This window comes from Xylocopa sonorina, chromosome 6, assembly GCF_050948175.1.
Source record: "Xylocopa sonorina isolate GNS202 chromosome 6, iyXylSono1_principal, whole genome shotgun sequence".
Taxonomy (NCBI): Eukaryota; Metazoa; Arthropoda; class Insecta; order Hymenoptera; family Apidae; genus Xylocopa; species Xylocopa sonorina.
The window spans coordinates 12930291-12948912 of NC_135198.1; the positions used below are offsets into that span (position 1 = coordinate 12930291).

At 55.8% G+C, this 18622-nt stretch overlaps 1 protein-coding gene across 1 annotated transcript in view; it reads left to right on the forward strand.

Annotated features, from left to right (window-relative positions):
- Vn (membrane-bound neuregulin protein vein) overlaps window positions 1–18622 on the forward strand; it is a 153350-nt gene that overhangs the window by 99136 nt on the left and 35592 nt on the right. The window lies entirely within an intron of this gene.

Sequence of the window (18622 nt, forward strand, 5' to 3'; positions counted from 1 at the left end):
CAGCGTCGCTGGGAGATCGCGCGAGCGGAACGAGGAGGGGGTTGAATTTTTACGGAATTTATCATGGACCCACTCGTAATTGATTAATCGCGGCAACACGTGCAAGAAAGTGGCCCCCGATCCGATTATCGGCCAAAAACTTGCGACGGCCTCTCTACTCTCTTCTCACGATTGAAACGCGCGCTCACGCGCGGCCGTCCATCGCAGATTTACGACTCGCGAAGAAAACTCGTTTCCACCTCAACGGAATTATCAGCGGATGGCTCGAGCCAGTTTTATAACGTCCATCGATATATTTCCGGTTTTATTACCACCGGCGGATTAATCAACAACTCGTCGCACGAAAGTTCCGAGGGCATCGCCGCGCTCTCTCTAATTTCTTGAGCCAGCCGGTTCGAAACGGAGGAAACTTCGACACTCTGGGCCACGCCGCGGGTCTGGCGTCTCGTAAAGTGTTTCATAATGGTAATAAGCAAACGCGACGCGGGTAGTTACGCGAATAGAACGCGGATAACGAACGTGTTAATCGCATTGTTCGAGAGGCCGCGCTTGGGGGTGGAGCAGGAGGAGGCAAGCGTCCAGTGTCGTAAAGTCTGCGGAGAAAAATCGTTCGCGGCGATGGTTGAGGGGAACGCGGCGGACGTGTACCCCCGTCGTAATTTTCAATTAGTGTCCGCGGCACGGACCGGCGGAAGCCCGTTCGTTCCGCTCCGAGTACGAGTCTCCGTCGTAAAATCGAACGTGTCCGCGGCCGGTTCGTGAGCGTAAAATCGCCACATCATCTCTCTCGAGCGGCCGCGTAATCACGAGCGAGCACGCCCGCCCCCGAAAGAACTGTCCGTGGTTCCCTCGCGCGGATTTCACGAGCGAGCGTCGAGCTGGAGAACGCCCGTCGCCTCGCCACCACCAGCGAAACTCAGCGATGTCGCGCGTAATAGAATCTGCTTCCGCCCTCCGACGCTGGTTCCGGCGCTTGTTTCTTTGTCGGCGGCAAGAAATTTCGCCGGGGTCTGCGCCGATAGGGAAGCTGTTACGCGAGCGAGCGGGGCGGACGGGCGGTGAAAGGAGCCCCGACGTTGCCTCGCGACATTAATTTTCCGCGCGAGCATTCAATTAACTTGAAAGCGGGCTCCGACGCGGCTCAAAATTACGCGTCAATCGAATTAAGCAACAAACAAGTTTGCGTGGGAACGGCGACGCCTGACCACGCCGTTTCGAGATTGCCAGCGAGAGCGATCGTTTCGGATCGCCGATTAAACGGACGGTCGGGCGCGGGACTCGTTGCGCGTTATTAAAGGAAAACAGACTTCGCTTGGGCGCCCCGTGCGACCAGGACCAATCTCTGGCTGGATAGTTGTAAAAGCAAACGAAGGCAGCGATGCGAGTTTTCCTTCGATTCGACGATGACGATTTCTCCCTTTCTTTTTTTTTTTTTGCGATCGTCCATCGTTCGCGTGTCTTCGCGTCGCGGCAGGTTCTCTCGCGTTTCGTTTAAACCAAGAGCACCGTGAATTCGATCGACCGTCTAAGTTTGCGGCCGGCAATTATTCGGAAATTATCACGTTCGTGCGTCGGCGTTACGTGGAGCCGCGTTCCTGGGCGTTTATTATCCGGCCGGCAGTAGTTATCTCGCTAATTTGTCATCCGTAAGTACCGGGGGGTTTTCAGCCGGCTGACAAAAGTGCACCGTCGCGTAAGAGCCTTTATCGAGAGTGCTTCCGCGCGACGTCGCGGCGTTCTTCGCGCCCCCTCGCCCGTGAATTAACGTGTAAACGTTCTAATTGCGAGACGCGTGCCGGAGCCCCGCGTCTACCCTCTCAATTTTCCTCTCTTCGAACGAAAAAAAAAAAACGCAAAAAGAGAAACTATTTACCGAATGAAACATTGCTCGTTTGCTGGACGAGGTTTCGTTCCTTGACTGTGGATAATTCTATCGACATCTATATCCGGTTCCCATCGATTTCGACGCGACGCGCAAGCTATTACGTGATTGCAGCCTCGCGAAACTCGTATTTCGGCGGAACTCTTTGAAACGCGGCTGAACGGGCCGCCACTGGCGAGAAATTAATGAATAGAATCCGATTCAGGATGGAGCAGAGAGGCGGAGAGAAGGGGTGGCGTGGAGAACCGTGGCGCGAAGGAGCGCGAGGAGCGACGTCGTTCGAGAATCGACGGAAATTTTGACGACGCCGCGGAGGGCGCGCGAGTTATGCCGGGGTGAGCCGCGCGTAAAGGCCACCCTGGAACGAGATTAGATCGCGAGGAAGCCCGCGACCGCCGGTTTTACGACGCGTCCCGAGTTATCGGACCGTAAGCGGAACCGTTCGCGTACCCGCGCAGTCCTACGCGATCCCATATCCGCGACGAGGCCTCCTGCTCCTCATAAATCCGTTTACGATCAACGATTCGATTCCATTATTCATCGCTCGACTCGATATTCGACCAGCGCCGCGTAATTACCCAACGAGAACGAGACAAGATTCGTGCTCGCGTATGCGAGGAGAGCAAAGAATGATTTCGAACGAGCGGAAACGTGGCGCCGCCGAAAGAATCGTTCCGTAAGCGTTCCGCGTTTCGTTCGTAGGGGCGTGCGAGCTCGCATTTCCACCGTTTTCCACTCACAAATCTCCCCGAGAACCATTGAACGTGCCTCTTACCTACGAAACGGAAACACTCCCCCCGGATGGTCTTAACCCACCGGCGTCCATTGCTCGTTACCACCGAAACGGCTCCACTGCCAGCTCCCGGACTGGCTGTACGTGCGCTGGTAGGAACCAGGAAAGATTGCCGGCAATAAAATGTTAATAGGTTAACGAGCGGCAACCGGATCCTCTCGGGGACTCTGCAAACAGGGAACCCTCTCTATTCCCGTCCTCCACCCGCCGTGCGACTGTTACGCTGACTCACCTTCGCGTAGTAAACCAGTCGGCTAATGAAAATTAATAAATCACCGGAAGCCGCGCCCCGTGGATCGCCTCCGTTAGACACGTACGTGAACCCCCTTTTTCGTCGTGCTGGTTAAACGCTGGATATTGTGCAGCGTTCGCGAGCGGCTGCCGCGGTCGAAAGGAATTTTGGTAATTGGCGAAGGGGCGGCTCGGCGATCGTCCGCTTTAAGAGGGTCGAATCCATGACGCGCTCGTCGCTTTTAACGGCCGCAAGGGTTGTTAAAAGCCTCGCCTCGCCTCGTAGTCGGAGGACGTGGGGGGTTGGAGGGTGCTCGCAGTGCATTTCGTTCATATTTATCAGGTAACAAAGTGTCGAAACGCGGAGCGGGCGCCATCCGCGCGACACGCGGGCCCACAAAGCCTCCCGTGCCGGGGCGGAGCGATTGTTTTATGTTCGAATTCGCGGGGATTCATTTACATCCGAATGAATAATGGACCGACGGCGACGAGGCACTCTCTGGTCTAGTACTAATTAATTTCGCGACCTATCGATTATTCTTTTGTCGGCCCCCGGCAGGAGCGTTATCGATTCGACGCCCATGTCAGCCAAAGTATAACACGAGAGTACCCTCTGTTGCCGTTAATTACGAGGACACGCGGTGTCGCGACCGTGGAGACGATGTCTTTTGCCATCGACCAGGTTAGAAGGGAAATGAGCTTAGACGTTGATCCTCGAGGAGGGACGCGTTCGAGAAAGAATACACTCTCCAGTCGCTCTCGAGGCGGATCACGACTCGGATCGAGCGGCGTTCGCCCTCGAAAGGACCAGCCTCCGCCTCCTCGCGAGGGTCGCGGCATCAATATTTATGCGCAAACAAACGGGACATCGATGCGGGAACGTTGGCGATCCGATAAACAAGAAAATGGAAATGCGAGCTACGTACTCGCCACCAGTACGTGTAATACCGTTGTAAAAGGATCGAGAGCCGAATCGAGGAGGAAATATTCCCGATACCAAGAACCATGGCCCATTCCAATCGTTCGCGGTAAACGGAGAACCGTGGCGGGAAATGGCAGAGTTCGAACCACCAGCCGGAGTAAGGAAATTTCGATCGAACCTGTGTCCGACCAGACGCGATCCTTTTCCACTTGCACGAGTCTCCAGAGTCGACTCTCGATGGAGGATTCTTCCGCGCGCGGTCGTTCGCCGGTTCCGGTGAATTTGGCCCTCGATTATTTGACACCGCGAGCTGTCGGATTTGCTCGAGTAAATAATTCAGAAGTGAAACGGATCGACTCGATCCGCCGTTGGTTTAACAAGCTCAACACCGAATCGCGCCTGGTTAACACTCGAACACGAAAACGATCGACTTCGAAGAGGTCGATCAATTTGCCATTCCCCTGGCTCGATTGCCTACGCATCGACAACGAAACGAGTGGACGCGGTTAAGAAGTTCTCTATGAAATTCGGTAGGCGCGTTATCCTTTAAGCGGGACCAGCGATAAATTGTATCCCGCGACTGGAAAAGGATGAAGAAAAGACGGGAAGGAGAAATTCCGCGAGACTCTTTGGACGAGATGCCGGCGCTGGTAAACAAAGCGGGAAAGTCAACAGGATTTTTAACAGGCAATTTAGAGTTCGCGCGGGGGCCATTATCCAAGGGACGCGGGGGATCTTTATGCGCGTCGCGCTTCGTTACGAACACTTTTCAACGACGGGATCTCGTCGAAAGCGTGGCAATCATAAAGTTTATCCCGCCGCCTGCCGTCAAGTAGCTTCGCTTTCGGCTCGAACCGCCACCCCCTCGTCCTGGCTGGGCCCGCTCTCATTTTCGCGCGTTCGCTCCCGCGGCGATAAAACGCGCGCCCTCCCGCGACGAATTTGCATACGCTCGCAAACCATCTCGCATTTTCCACCGATAAATATACTTTCCAAGCGGCGAGTTTAGCCAGGATCACCAGCCGGCCAGCTCGAATGCAGATTTACGTAAAATAGGGCACGCTCGCACGGTGCAGTCGCTGGAAAACCACCGGTCAATTTTCAATCTCGCTCGAACCGAACGCCTATCGCCATCAGCTGTTAAAAGCTCTCTGAAGGGAATCGTCTGAATTCTGGGAAGAGTCATCGTACCAGAAGCGTCGTTAGCTGTCTCGTAACCGTGAAACCACTTTCTCCGCTCTCCGTCGATTTAAAACGGAAGCTTTGTCATCGAATCGGGGGGTGTCTCGCGCGCGAACGTTTCAATCTCGCGGAGCACGCGATTTCTCCTCTCTCGCGTTCGCTTTCACCCCCGAGCAGACGCGGAAGAACCGCGCGCGGGTACAAAAGCGCGCCCCTTTTCATCTCGCACGATTCCAGAAACGCGAACGCTGGGCTCGTGTATATAATTTAACCTGAGCTGGACAGCTTCGCGAGGGGCGCGCCGCGAGAGTCTCGTTTAAATACCACCCCCGTCGTGAAGAGGCCTCGAGACGAACTCGAACGATCGTCTCTTTTACCTCTCGCACGTGCTATTCCTTTAATCTCTCTTTATCATCGAGAATTAATACTTTCTTTATCGTTGAGAAAGAATAATTTTTGCAACGAAGCTGCCTTTACACCGGCGAACGCGGGTAATTCGAAACGAATATAATCCCTGAAAATTGTATGAACTCGAACGTGTGTCCCGCGAGGAATGATAAAAAAAAAAATTTGTCAGCCGGTGCTCGAATTGCGCGAAACGCGAACCCGGGGATTAAAGCGTTTCGAAACGGTCTGTTAAAAGCTGATCCGCGATTTTTTCCTCGGCGTCCCATTACGTCTCGTATAATGATCCGTGAAAATAAATGAACCGCGTCGCGGGCATTGACGTAATCCGCGAGCAACGCCAGGGTGGGTATTTTTGTCGCGCGCGGCGTTCACGAGCGAAAACAAAAGCGCGCTGATCGCTTTCGTCGATCAGGATCCCTCGCAGGATTTCGCGAGGTGCACAGAAGCAGGTGGCAGCGGAAGGGAAACGTCTGTCGTTCCCTTTGTTGCTCGAAACCGGAGGCGCGTGGTTAATATTCATGGTTACGGTTATTAATACGAACGGTGGCCCGTGGGTAATGGGAAACGTCGCGAGCTCGCGGTGTTATGGTATTCTTACGGCTAATGCCATCGCCGTTCGCGACGCGACGCGTGCACGAGCCGTAATGGTAATTAACGCGCGTACCCGCGGCCCGGTTACCTGCTCGTTCTGCTCCCTGTCTACGCCGTGCGAACGGTTCGAGGCTGTTTCTCATACCGTTCCCTAATGCGCCGCCTCACGGAAGGAAGGGGATCGCAGTCCCGGAAAAGATCCAGACGGCCCGCTTATCCGAGGATCTCCAGTCGCTGGCTCGTTGTCTGAGCAACGGTAATTCAGCGAGAGACTCTCGTCGAACTAGGCGAATCCGCTCGAGCACGTCTTGTCGAACTGAAAGCGAGCGTGTAATCATGGGTGGGTGCATCGTCGATGAGAGAGGTCTTGCTCGTCGCGAACAGCGATGGTGCGGAATAAGGCGACAGGTTTAGCTTCTAAACGAGCTGATGGAATTATTATTCGATTTCGAGGCGAATGTTTCGACCGAAAGTTGAAGGCCCTCCAGGCGTTTTTCAGAGACGCGATGAGACGACTCGAGGCGTTGTCTGTTCGAGCGGAGTCGCTGGGAAAATTCGCGAAATCCTATCGAAACGGCGGCGCGGTTATTAATTTAATGCCTGAAAGACGGCGCGGGGACGCACCGGAATTCGTAATGAACTCGCGAAACTTGCTCGGGCGACAAGGATTAAATATATCTCGATCGTTAGGCATTAACTCGAGGGGCGGATCCGCCAGCTTGTTTCGCATTGTTCGCGCGAATTAATTCCGACGCGTAGCTACTTGCAGCAACTTGTTACATCGTTAACGGTCAGCCGCTCGTCAAGAGAAACTTCCCGTTTATCGCGGAAACTTACTGATCCCCTTAAAAGCGTATCGTGATCCAAAATGACGATCCTTTCACGAACGAAACTCGCTCTCTCTCTCTCATCGTAGACAGTCCATTCGTGGACTTTTCGATCAGATTTCTTTTTACAACAGCGTACGAATACTTTCTAACCGACCTAGTCGACCATCGACCAACGTCAACTCTAAATATCTCGTCCGCGAGGGAAGGAGAACGCGCGCTCCGCTCGAAGTTGCGCGAAACAATCGCTGGGGGTGGTCGAGCGGAAGGTTGGTTTAAGGAATTTCCCGAAAACCGACAACGGACTAGGACTGCTCGCAAAGTTGCACCACCGGTGTTCGAAACGGCTGGAAACAAGCGCGGACTGGCAGCGGAGGCAGTGGCGTTGGTTGAAAAAAATTCTTGTCCCGCGGGAGGCACTTTAAGGGCGGCTCTTTTTGGCGAGCGTCTACGTCCGGTGACCGGCAGGGGATTACTGGGGGCTGAAAAAGCGCGGAACAATCGTGCACGTGGAAGGGCAGAAAGAAAAAGGCAACGCAGTCTCGCGACCACTGTGGCTCGAGCGAGCCGGTAAAAAGGAGAAAAGTAACGAGCCCTCGGTGCCAGTAGGGGTTGAATTAACGACTAAACGAGCGGCCCCCGTCGACCGCTGCATCGCCGCAACCGGATGAAACAAACGTATACTTCCGAGGATAACTGTGACCGACCGGCAAGCTTCTGGTAACTTTGCTCGTGCCCTGGACCACGGCCAAACGCGATTAAGTCGCCCCGTTCTCCTCCTCCCGGAGGGCGCTGGTGGGCCAGAGGAAGAGCGAGGAATAAAAGAATGCGGGAAGAAAAGGGTCGAGACGTTGGAAACGGGCCGATATCCGGGAGATCTGCAAGGTGTTCCATCCCGTCCCCTCAGGCGCAACGGCAGTCACGCTCTCTCCGCTCTTCCGGTGCGGTACTTGTTGTTGCAATCGCGACGCCGCCTTGGACGTTGTCCAATGACAGTGGCAGATCGGCCAGTTTACCCTGCCCGAATCCACCGCGTGGAAAACGAGGTTCGACTCGAAGCGAGAACGCGACGAGGGTAACAGCCGAAGGGGGCGGCTCGAGGGTGAAATCAACCAGCGATTTTCCACGGTTGATCCGCAAGGATCCGACTCGCCGCGGCACCCTCTCGCGGCTCGAATCAAATATTTATAGATTCCTCCGAGGGGAAAACGTACCACGGGTGACCGATCGCCAGGCCGTGCCGGAAATACGCGAGACACCCTCCGTAGAGACCCGGCCCGTAACATCTACGCCCGCCCAACCGGCGCAATTAACCCTTCGCGTTCCTCGAATATTTATGAAACGACGTCGGGAAACTTTCCACCAGCCCACCCGCCCTCTAATCGAAGACTTACGATTTTTCTCGCCGCGAGGAGGAAGCCGCGAATGGTTTTCCGCTGAGAAAGTTGGAAATTTCGCTCCCGCAACGAGACGATTATCCGGCGGAAGCATTAGCGGACGACTACGAGGAGAGATAGAACGGGGTGGAAACAAAGGAGAATGGAACGGACGAACGACTACGACGGTCCGTCTTAATAGTTACGCGGGGAGAAAGAAACACGCACAATCCGGCAATTCACCGCAATTAGCCGGGATTAATTAAGAAGATTCGCGCGCTGCTTGCCTCCTTTAAAGACGCGGGTGGTGGTAATGGAATCTGCGCGAGATTTCGATGCCGCGGAGAGACGTTAGCGACGTAAGCATAAGGGATGCTCGCTAGGCGGAAACCGGGATCCCCAGGCGGTGTCTACGGAGTTAGCAACGCCGAATGCGAGGTCGCCGCCTTTGTGCACGGCTAATTAATAATTAATTAAAACTGATGGGCATCCGTGGGCGAAGTGGGGTTGCACTGGCGCTGTTCTCCTCGGGACGGCCGCGCGCACGCGGCGCTGGCTCGTTCTCTCGCGGAAACCTCGCGCTTTTCCGTAAGGCCAACCCTTCCCCCCCGTTTTCAGTCGCGGCCCTTCCTTTGTAGCAATTTATTTCGTTAGACGAAAACGAGGCGACTCTCCGCGGCCTCGACCGGCCTGGTCTTAATTAATCATTAATTAGAGGCACGAAATGAATGCGCGTTCCCAGCGCAGGCCAACGCGCGCCACGATTTTTACCCCTTCCGTGTATTGTTTGCCGCGCGATATTCCCTTTGTTCCGGCGGGTACCTCGCTGTTTTAGGTACGCGATAGGACGCGAGCTGGAATTCGGAAAACCGTGGTCAAAAGGGCGGAACGTATCGCGTCGAATATTGGTTTTGGCGCGTTGCGTCCGCTCGCGGCGACGTCGCGGCAAAAATCAATCGTTGCGACGAGAGTTAAGAGGAAACTGGGCCTCGCGCCGCTCGGGAGAGCATCGAGCCAGACATTGTGAATCAAATTACCGGGCCGTCGGCCAGCTGGAGCGTGTTGGTTTATAATTTAACGATTTTCGTCGGGACACCACGGTCGAGAGACCGATTCCAACGAATACGAGCCGCGATAATACGTCGCGACGTCGCCCTGAGACCCTCGAACGATTCCATTACGGAATTTCTCGCTGAAAATCCACCGGTTTAACGAAAATTATCGAGATCGCGTCTCGAACGAGCTCGCGCGACGATCGTCTCCAGCCGAGGGCGAGAGAAGCGCGAGTGCGCGCAGAAGGTAGGAAGTTGAAAAGGCGCAACGCGAGCCTGGCCAGGATATAAATTTACCGCGGTCTAAGGTTCTTACTCACGCATTTCTAAGCGATGTCTCGGTACAGGGCCGCACCCCCTTCGCCCGGTTTTTCGCGCGGGTATTTATTTAGATTCGCGACAAGGTCCAGCATCTCCGTCGTCCGTCGATGACTCACGCCGCGAGAAGCGAGGGCAGCCGCGGCGCGCAGCGGCGAACCGAGAAGAAATTCTCATCCGCGGCGCGCGCTTGCCAACGCTCGTGCTTAGATTTAAATCGGTTCTGTTCGCGAGAATCGCTACCCTTCGCCTCTCCTCCACCGAGAACGACACCCTCCGCCATTTCGTCGACGTCTCGAAAAAGCGCAGCGCGAGAAAAATGCCGCTGGACAACTTTCTAAGCGGATAAAGCGTTCTCGAGCCGCGTTAAATAGTTGATGAAAGAACTGGCGGGCTGGGTTGGTGAGAAAACATTTCCCCCTGTTGCGGGTGGGTTAAAAATTATTGATAACGTCGGGAGATGGAAGAAGGTCGAGAGGGCACTCCTCGCTTCGCTTTCGAGAGGCAACCTTGCGAGGGATCCATCGGCTGGGGATTGGGTCGAGGGGTGGGCGCGAAAGCTGCTTTTGTCCTGGCGGCGAGGAGCGAGGGCGATACCGTGACTTTGAAGTCGGAACATCGGCCCCCGAAAACTGCTTTGTAACGTAATATCTCTGGCCGGTGAAAAGCAGCCGTGTCCCGAGGAGATTTCGATCGAATTAACGTCGCGAGGGATGACACGCGTCGCTGGCCTTCCCGTCGTCGTCGTCGTCGTCGTCGTCACTTTTCTCGCGTCCTGTGGGGTAAGGGACGACGACGACGACGACGACAAATGGGCCAAGAACAAAAGGCAATCTCCGTAGCCGCGAAAGGGAGCAGAAAATCGGGGCGAAAGATCGCGAAACGAAATTTCGCTCGTGAAAGGGAGGGGACAGTCGGCCGGATCGGGGGTAAAGAAAGCGGAAGCGGGTCCGCGAGGTGGAAGGGCGAGACGGAAGTCGAACGCAGGCTGGCAAGAAGAGAAAACAATGGCTTGGAGGGGAGGTAGAAGAAAGGTGGCTCTTGACGAATCAGGGCGTAACCGCGATATATAGACCGTGGGGGGGACGGGCGCGTTGTGCAACGACGGAAAGAGAGACGAGATTACGCGGGCTGGTGGCGAGCGGCTCGAAAGCTCTCCAGGGGACTTCACCGTTGCCCACTTCATCCCTGCTAAGAACTATACCAGATTCTTTCGCTCCTTTTATTCGCCCCCGCGAAGAGCTTTGTCCCGATGTCTTTGCAGTCAACCAAAATCGTTTCACCTTTTTTCCGGAATGCCCAACCGTCGCGGCCAGACGTTGCATTTCCAAGCCGATTTCACTTCCAGCTAATTTCCCGATCAACACCGCCTTTCTCTCTCTCTCTCTCTCGCTCTCTCTTGCTAGGATTTACTGTTTTCTAGAGCGCGAGCGGACGTTTCGATCCACGCACTGGGTGGGGGGATCGAGGAACTCGTCTATCGGTACGTCGGAAGCGTTATTCGAGTTAATTTAATTGGGAATAACGGAGCAACGTAAGGGGGATTCGGCGTTGTTAGTCGAAAGACTGAAACGGTCTCGACTATCGGGCGATTTAACGTAAATGCGGCAGCACAGACGGCCCCGGATTAGGAGTGGCGCGATCCGCCTCGTAAACAAAGCGGAAATAATTCCAGCGAGCTTGCACAGAGAACCGTAGGATATTAATAACGAGACAGGCGGAATAATATCGCAGTTTATCCGTCGGTCGAGCGAGAGAGGCGAAAGGCGAGCCGCGATGCCCTTTGACCGAGCCCCAGCGGCGGATCTCTGAAAAATGCAGGGAGAAGAAACGCGGCGTGACTACCGTGAAACGGACGAGCGACCGTGGAGTCGTCGAATCTCGACGATTAAAGGAGGTTAACGGTGGCTGATAAGTGGCGGAAGGGGACACCGTGCGAGATGAAAATAAAACGCGCCACCCCTACCCACGGCGTCGCTTTATTTTCTACGTTTGTCTCGCGCCGGATAAATCAGCGAGCGCGTCACCAGACTAAACTGTTCTACATAAACGACGCCCCGTGCTCGTCTCGGTTCTCGTAACTCATCGCGTCCTCGTGAGTATATTATTTCCGACCGAAAGGCGGCGCGATGCCGGGACGGCGATCGAAAAACTCGATGCAACGTCCAGGATGAAAAGTAAGGAGAGAAAACGACGAGAAGCGTCTTCTTCTTCTTCTTCTTCTTCGTCCTCTTCTTCTCTCGCAGTCAAGAGACGCTCCGCGCTTTGCTTCCCCACTTGTTCGCTCGTGTCGCGGGTCTGAATGGTGGAAGCAGTGCCATTGATGGGTCACGGTATTTATAACCGGACGAGCGTGCGAACGGCACGAGCTTTTGACTATCTGCCGCTTAGACGGAAGCACCACTCTCCGATACATCGTCCGGGCCGACAGAGCCTCGCGCTTTCAACCGAACGTCCGCCCGGAAAAACGCGACGGACGCCATAAATCCAGCCGGTTCTCTATCCGAAAAGCACTGGCTGTCCGTCTCGCGACACTCCACGGCGAGAGGGTGCTCCTGAAAGGACCGGAATCTTCCCATCGAGCTGTTCCTTCGCGCGAACCACTCGCGTACCCTCGTCCCATTTAGCCGAGCTACGTAACCGGTGGCGGCGGTGGCGGAGGATTACGCGAAATTTCGTTCACCTCGAGTCGCGACTGCGAAAACTTTCGAACAATACACCCGCCGCGGTGCTCGCAACCTGGCGCGAGCGTCGATCATTAGGATGTTTTATCACCGTTCGCGAGCGCCGAGGAAAACTTGCAGGGATTCCATCTGGGGGGGGGGGGGGTGGGTTTGCGCGAAATTCCGCGCGATATGCTCGGGAAAATCCGTGCGGCTTAACGAGCTGCCACGACACGAGAGTTGGAATCCCAAAGGGGGGCCCAGATTCCGACTATTCCTCGAGAGCAGCCCCAACGGAGGGGCAGAGGAAGTCGTAGTTTTCCTTCGTTGTTCGAGGAGATCGTGGACCTCGTAGACGCTCGCCGATCAGTGAAGCTCGCTGGAATTACTGCGATCGTTAACGCGCGCAGCTCGTTGCCCCGTGTGACGCTCCCCGTTGCATTCGAATTACAAGTAACGACGGGGTTACGTTGAACGCGGCTGGTTTAGGCGCGGCTCTCTCCCCCTTGACGGTGGGACAGTAACGATTTTTAAAGCAGCCAGAGGGGGGGTACGGGAACGGCCACGGGCGAGGATCGAGTCGATACGGCACTGAGCTGTCCCGGTTAAAATTAGAAGCCGCGCTCTCGCAGTCTCGTCGTCGGGGACCATCGAGAAGCGTCGCGTAGTCTGGCCATCGTTATTCGTATCCCGCTAACGTAACTGATTCGTTAAATCAGCCACGAGCCGGCGGTGACTTCCAGACGACATCGCTACGTAATTCGATACCACGGCTGCTGAAGAGACTCGACCGAAATTACCCCGTTCGACCGCGGGCGCCGCGTCACCGAGCCGAGCGAGGAATTCACCTCGAGCATAAGTCAGACGCGCGTGTCGTTCTCGCGCGTCCGATCGTTCGCGATCCCCTTCCTTTTCTTCGACTATCGAGACAGCGATCTTCCTGTTCCCTGGCTTGTCTCTTGGTATCGCGAACGAGAACGAGCGAAACGGAAAGAAGGGGTGCGCCAGCCCCCAACAATGGCGAGGAAGAAAGGCTCGAGGGATGAGCGTCCTCGAAAGGTTGCTCGCGTCGATGTGCGCCGCGCGTGGCTCGATGCAATCGTTCCCGGAAGAATTCCGTGGAACAACCGGTGGTGACGTGGTCGCTGGCGAGCGAAGAAAAACGATCGTGGAAGACGGAAAGGGAGCAGCCCGTCGCCGTTCGACCGCGGCGGAGAGGCATTAACGCAGCGAGCCAGCCAGCCGGCCAAAAGAAAACCATTAACTGGTTCCACGGGATGGAAGAAAAACAGAAGGGCCAGCGAGGGTGGCGGGGACGAAGAAACGCCGCGCCCGTCCGCTTCTTCGCCCCGTCCCGACCCGTGTATCTCTTTTTCACCCCGGCCAAGGGTGCTCCGGGCACGACATGCCGTTTCCATTACAAGACTGATAGTCCTCGCTCGCCATTCGCAGCGACGGCCCGCCATTAGGAATCCATTCTGCCGCGTTCCTCGATCGAACCCCTCGACGTACTCGCCCGTACCGCACGGCGTCGGCTCTCTCCACTTTCAAAGCCACCGGGGTTCGCCTCGTTCCCTCGTCGAATGCCACGCGCCGCTGGCATTCCTAAATTCTGTTATCATATCTCGGCTCGTCTATCCTCTGCACGCGTGTCTCAAAGAGCGGAGACCCCCGGCTGTGGTTACCTTCGCGCGACCGCCGACAATCCGGTAGAACCCCGGCTGATTTCCCTGGTCGACGAAACGCTTGAACGGGAACGATTTCCCTCGCTCGTCCCCCTTTTCTATCGCTCGCGGGAAAACGGTACAGCCGCGATGAACAACCGGAGAGCGAAAAGTGGAAAAAGAGGGAGAGAGAGAGAGAGAGAGGGGAGGCGAATTAAGCTTAATACCCCACATGACGGCGACGTCTTGACGGGGCGACGCGAGCGAAAAGTCTGGTAGAGATTACCGGCGGATTTAAAACCCGGAATGGAGGACCGCTTTATACGGTTAATTGACGACGAGTCGGTCTCGGGATGAGCGCGTTTGAAATACCCGGTAAACTGGCTTCGCTGGTATAAAACGAGCGCCGCGAGAGAGGATCCTAGGGGGGGTGTAATTGAATATTATATCCTCGAAACTCGGCGGCGCTCTCCAATTGTAATCTAAAGGGAAAGCAAACAGAGCGACGGAGCCGGGCCGCGAAATTACGAACGTAACGAAGCGTGCCCGCGCCCGGCCCCGGCTGTTATCCTCCGACCGCGGGCTTAACAGTTGAAACAATCCGCGAGTATATACGGATAGACGCGTAATTTCTATTAATCGCCGTGGCAGGGCCGAGTTTTGATAACGCGAACCGGCGGAAGGTGAAGTCCGCCGCCGCGACAGTCGAAATCCAGGCGGCGGGATCGTTAGCGAACGAGAAACGCGCCGCGGGTAGGTGGACGTGTCGCGGAAATGAACTCCTCCGCGAGACCCTGGCAATAATCGCGCGCGAACGGGTCCGCGATTTTTATCGTCCGCCCCCGGAAATGGCAAGCCGGCAGTCTCTCGCGGAGGGGATAAAAATTCGACGCGTGCGGAGTATTCACGAGTCTGTTAATATTCAGAATGAAGCTCGAATTAACGCGCGGCGCGCGAAAAATCGCGAAGCGGCGCGGAACGTTGCCCGGTCGGAGTGAGTACGCGGACTGAACGGTGATTCGACGCGCGTTATTGCGCCGGGGAGATTTATGGAGCGGCTTGGCGCGGAATTGGGTCCCCGGTTGTTGCGCGATCGCGCGGAAAATACGACGAGCGAAAAGCGAGCAGGTGCGTCCTGTTACCTCGGGAACGGCTCGTACGGGCGGCCCCGATATTGCCAGGTACAGAAAACATCGTTACGCGTATAATATACTGCCGCCTCGCCGCGGTGATAAAGAAGAGGAGAGGGACATCGAAGCGTTAAGTTACGGCCGTTGCAGACTTATCTCGCGCGGAAAGTCGACGGGGGGGGCCCTCCATTCACTTAGCACGATCGTAAAGTCCATTCTTAAGCCTGCCGGCTAGCTAAGCTTCCGAGTTACCGCCTAATCTTACCGCGACCGGTAGCACCGCTTCCGCGGAATATCGCAGCGCCTATAATCGAGAGGCTGCGTCGCTCTCGAAAGTTGCTGGTAACAACCTGGAAGAAGTAGCTCGCTTCCCGTCGCGGAAGCCGCCACGCTCGATCCTTTAATTTCCGCGGATCCGCCGGATAAGTTAACCGTACCAACAGCCACCGACGACTCGAGGCTCCATCGTCATCCGAGTTTCCGGTTAATAATCGAGGAACACGACGGTCCGCTCTCCGGACTGGCGTCGCGAAAAAATCCTAATTTCTCGTCCGGTTAATTGAAAACGGAGGATAGACAGCGGAGACGGGAGAGACCGCGGCGTCTGCCCTGGGAAAGGGCATTCGAACGGTGGGCGGCTCGCGAGAGATTTTTCCACGCGGACCGCCGGCAGACGCTGGCGATTCGCCTGGCCGGGTCGTTAGAAAATCCCCGTGGATCGATCCCCTTTGGTGGTGGGAATGGCGGACGTGGCCCAGGGAGGAGGCTAACCGGCCGCAAAAACGTAACGAGATGAAAGGAGAGCGCGAAAGACGGACCGAGTCATGAACGAGGTGGAATACATAAATAGAAATCTCGGTTTATCTCTCTCCCTACGCTGCCCGGATCCCTCTCTCTACCTTTAACCCTTTTTCCAGCCTGTCTCGCACCGTCTTTCTCTCTCTCTCTCTCTCTCCCTCTCTCTCTCTTCCTCTTGGTTCGATACTCCTCTTCGAAGCTTCTTCTCTCTCGCGATGGCATATATACGCGGCGTACTAACCGGAGAGTGGCGGTAGTCTAGACGGAGTGTCGATTTTTGCCGCGGCACCAAATTAGAAACCCTTCCCTGCTGGATCCCACCGTAGGCCCCTCTAGCGTGTCTTTTTCTCTCCTCTCGTCGTTCCCCGCCGTTCCTCCCCACCGCCATTCTCTGTTCTCCCCGTGTTTCTCTCGTTCTCGGTGTATCTCGGTATCTCCCGAACTGCTTGCATGCGAAATCGCTTAAAGGGGACGAGCAGACGGGACGGAACCCTTGGCTACGACTCGTGCAAATATTTTCGCTCGACCCCGGGCCAACTCCATCGCCCGCGCCCATTCACGGATACTTTTCGGCGGCGGGAAGAAGGACCGACACCTGACGGCGATGGAAACCTCGTTTTCGCGCGACGACTCGAGTGCGAGCTAGCCGGACGCTCGTCGAAGGGGGACGCGGGGCAACGATTCGATTCGCCCCCCACGGACGTTTCAATCGGACCGGGACCTCTCGAGTCGATTCGATCTTTCCATTGAACGGGGAATAGAAAACGGTCGAACAAGCTCGCCGCGAGAGGAAGCTCCGGCAAATTCGAGCTGCAGAATGCAAAACACCGCCGATCCGGTATTCATCCCCCTTGCGCCCGGCGGTCGAGTGCATACGCGTTTATGCAAACACGCGTAGGGCCGCGTCAGGGGTGCGGTTAGAGGCTGAAGTATCGCGTGAAAGGCGCCTAGAGTATTTTTCGATCGCGCGGTACGGAGGCGGTGGAAAAAAATAGGGTTTCGAGTTAATCCTGTTCGCCACGCCGGTTCCTCGTTTTCATTTCACCCTCGACTCCGTTACGGTCCGTTTTAACTTTTTTCATCCGAGCGGGCAATTACCTCGCCTCCGTTCGGTTCGTTTCGACGATGATCTCGATTCCTTCGACGAGCCGACGAACGCGGAGAAGTTTCGCTCCTCTCTCGACGAATCGTCGTTCGTTCGACGTCCGATTCGATCGACGGTCAATCATGAGAACACGCGGGACGGTTCGCAGCGAGCCGGTTCACCGTTCGACGGAGTTTAACGAGGCGGATTAAGCCGAATCGATTCGGGGGACGCAAGTTTCGCTTAACGCGAGGAGACAACACGGCGAGATTAATAACTGCGCGCAGGCAGGGCAGAGAAAGCGTCGATTTCGCGTGCAATTAGGGGATTGTACCGCGCGTACACGGCGGTCGCGGAAATTGCGTCCGAATCGATCGCGATTCGCGCGCTCGTTTCGTTAATCATCGGTCCGCCGTGCTGGAATTACTCGAAAGTGCCGCTGCCTCCGTTTTATCCTATCTCGGATGGAAAATTGCGCCGGGCGACCTTCGTCGTCGCGGCGCTGCGTCGATTAAGCGCGTGAAAACCTTCGAGAGTATCGCGAATTTTATCCAACCGTCGCAACCCTCGTCGCGAGACGTCGAAAATTCGCGAGACCACCGCGCGTTGCTCGGAGCGAGCGGGACGGGAAGAACCGACGGCGGACAGGGTCGACGGAAGCCGAAGATCCACCCTTGGAATTGTATCCGGTTGCGGATTTACGATCAAGCTTCTCTTCTCCTCGGTCCGTTAACCTTCCGCCAAGTACGTGGACCCGGTGGATTGCGGCGTAATACAGGAGCCATCGGGAACTTCTCTGACAAATGGAGGGAGCGAGACGGAGGGCCATCCTGGAACCAGCTGAATCGGTTCCAATTTAAGGAGCCGTCTTACGGCGAACCTCACGTTTTGCCTCGCGATCGGAACGCCGCTCTTCGCTCTCCGACAGTTCGACCCTGTCCCCTTCCGGATTTCTATCCACGCTCGAGAACCGTCCCGTCTCGAGCTTCGTAGAGCCCCGTCGATCTCGAAGAAATCGATTGACCATTGATGTTAATCAAACCGGATGAAAAAAATAGCACTTCCTTCCCGTGGACGCGCGTGGCAAAACTCGAACCGTCTGCGAACGTCTTCATCGACGTGAATCAAGAAACCGTCGGGATAAAGTAGAACGGATGAACGCGAGGAACCCGCGTCGATCGTCATCGATGTATTTTGCGTTACGACGGGACTTCCGGCGGCGGTAATCCGCAGCGTTCGAAAAGTTATTAAATTCGCCGGTCGTCTCGAAGGGGGCAAGTTCGAGAGCTCCGACCGGGGCAGAAGTTTCGGCTTCTTCATACGGAAAAACGAGTTTCACCCGGGATAGAGAGAAGTCCAGAAATTTCAGAAGGCCTCGCTAAGCCCACCCGGAAGCTTACGGCCGAGGGTATTCGGATCTCCGGGAGCGCAGGCAAAACTTCCTGTTTGCTCGAACTTTGCGGAATCTTCGCCCGGGACTCCGAGGAGCAGGTCTATATACGCGACCACTCGGTCCCGTCTCGAGATTCGCCTACTCCTACGAAAGATAATAAACGAGCTAATCCGCATTCTCCCGAGGCATCTCTGTTCGTCGTCACAGCGACTGCCGGCTGACGCGCGACAATAACGCCCTCGCTCGCGACCCTGCAACCCCTTCGACGCGTGGTTTACCGCGAGAGGGAAAGGACTCGTCCTCCTTCA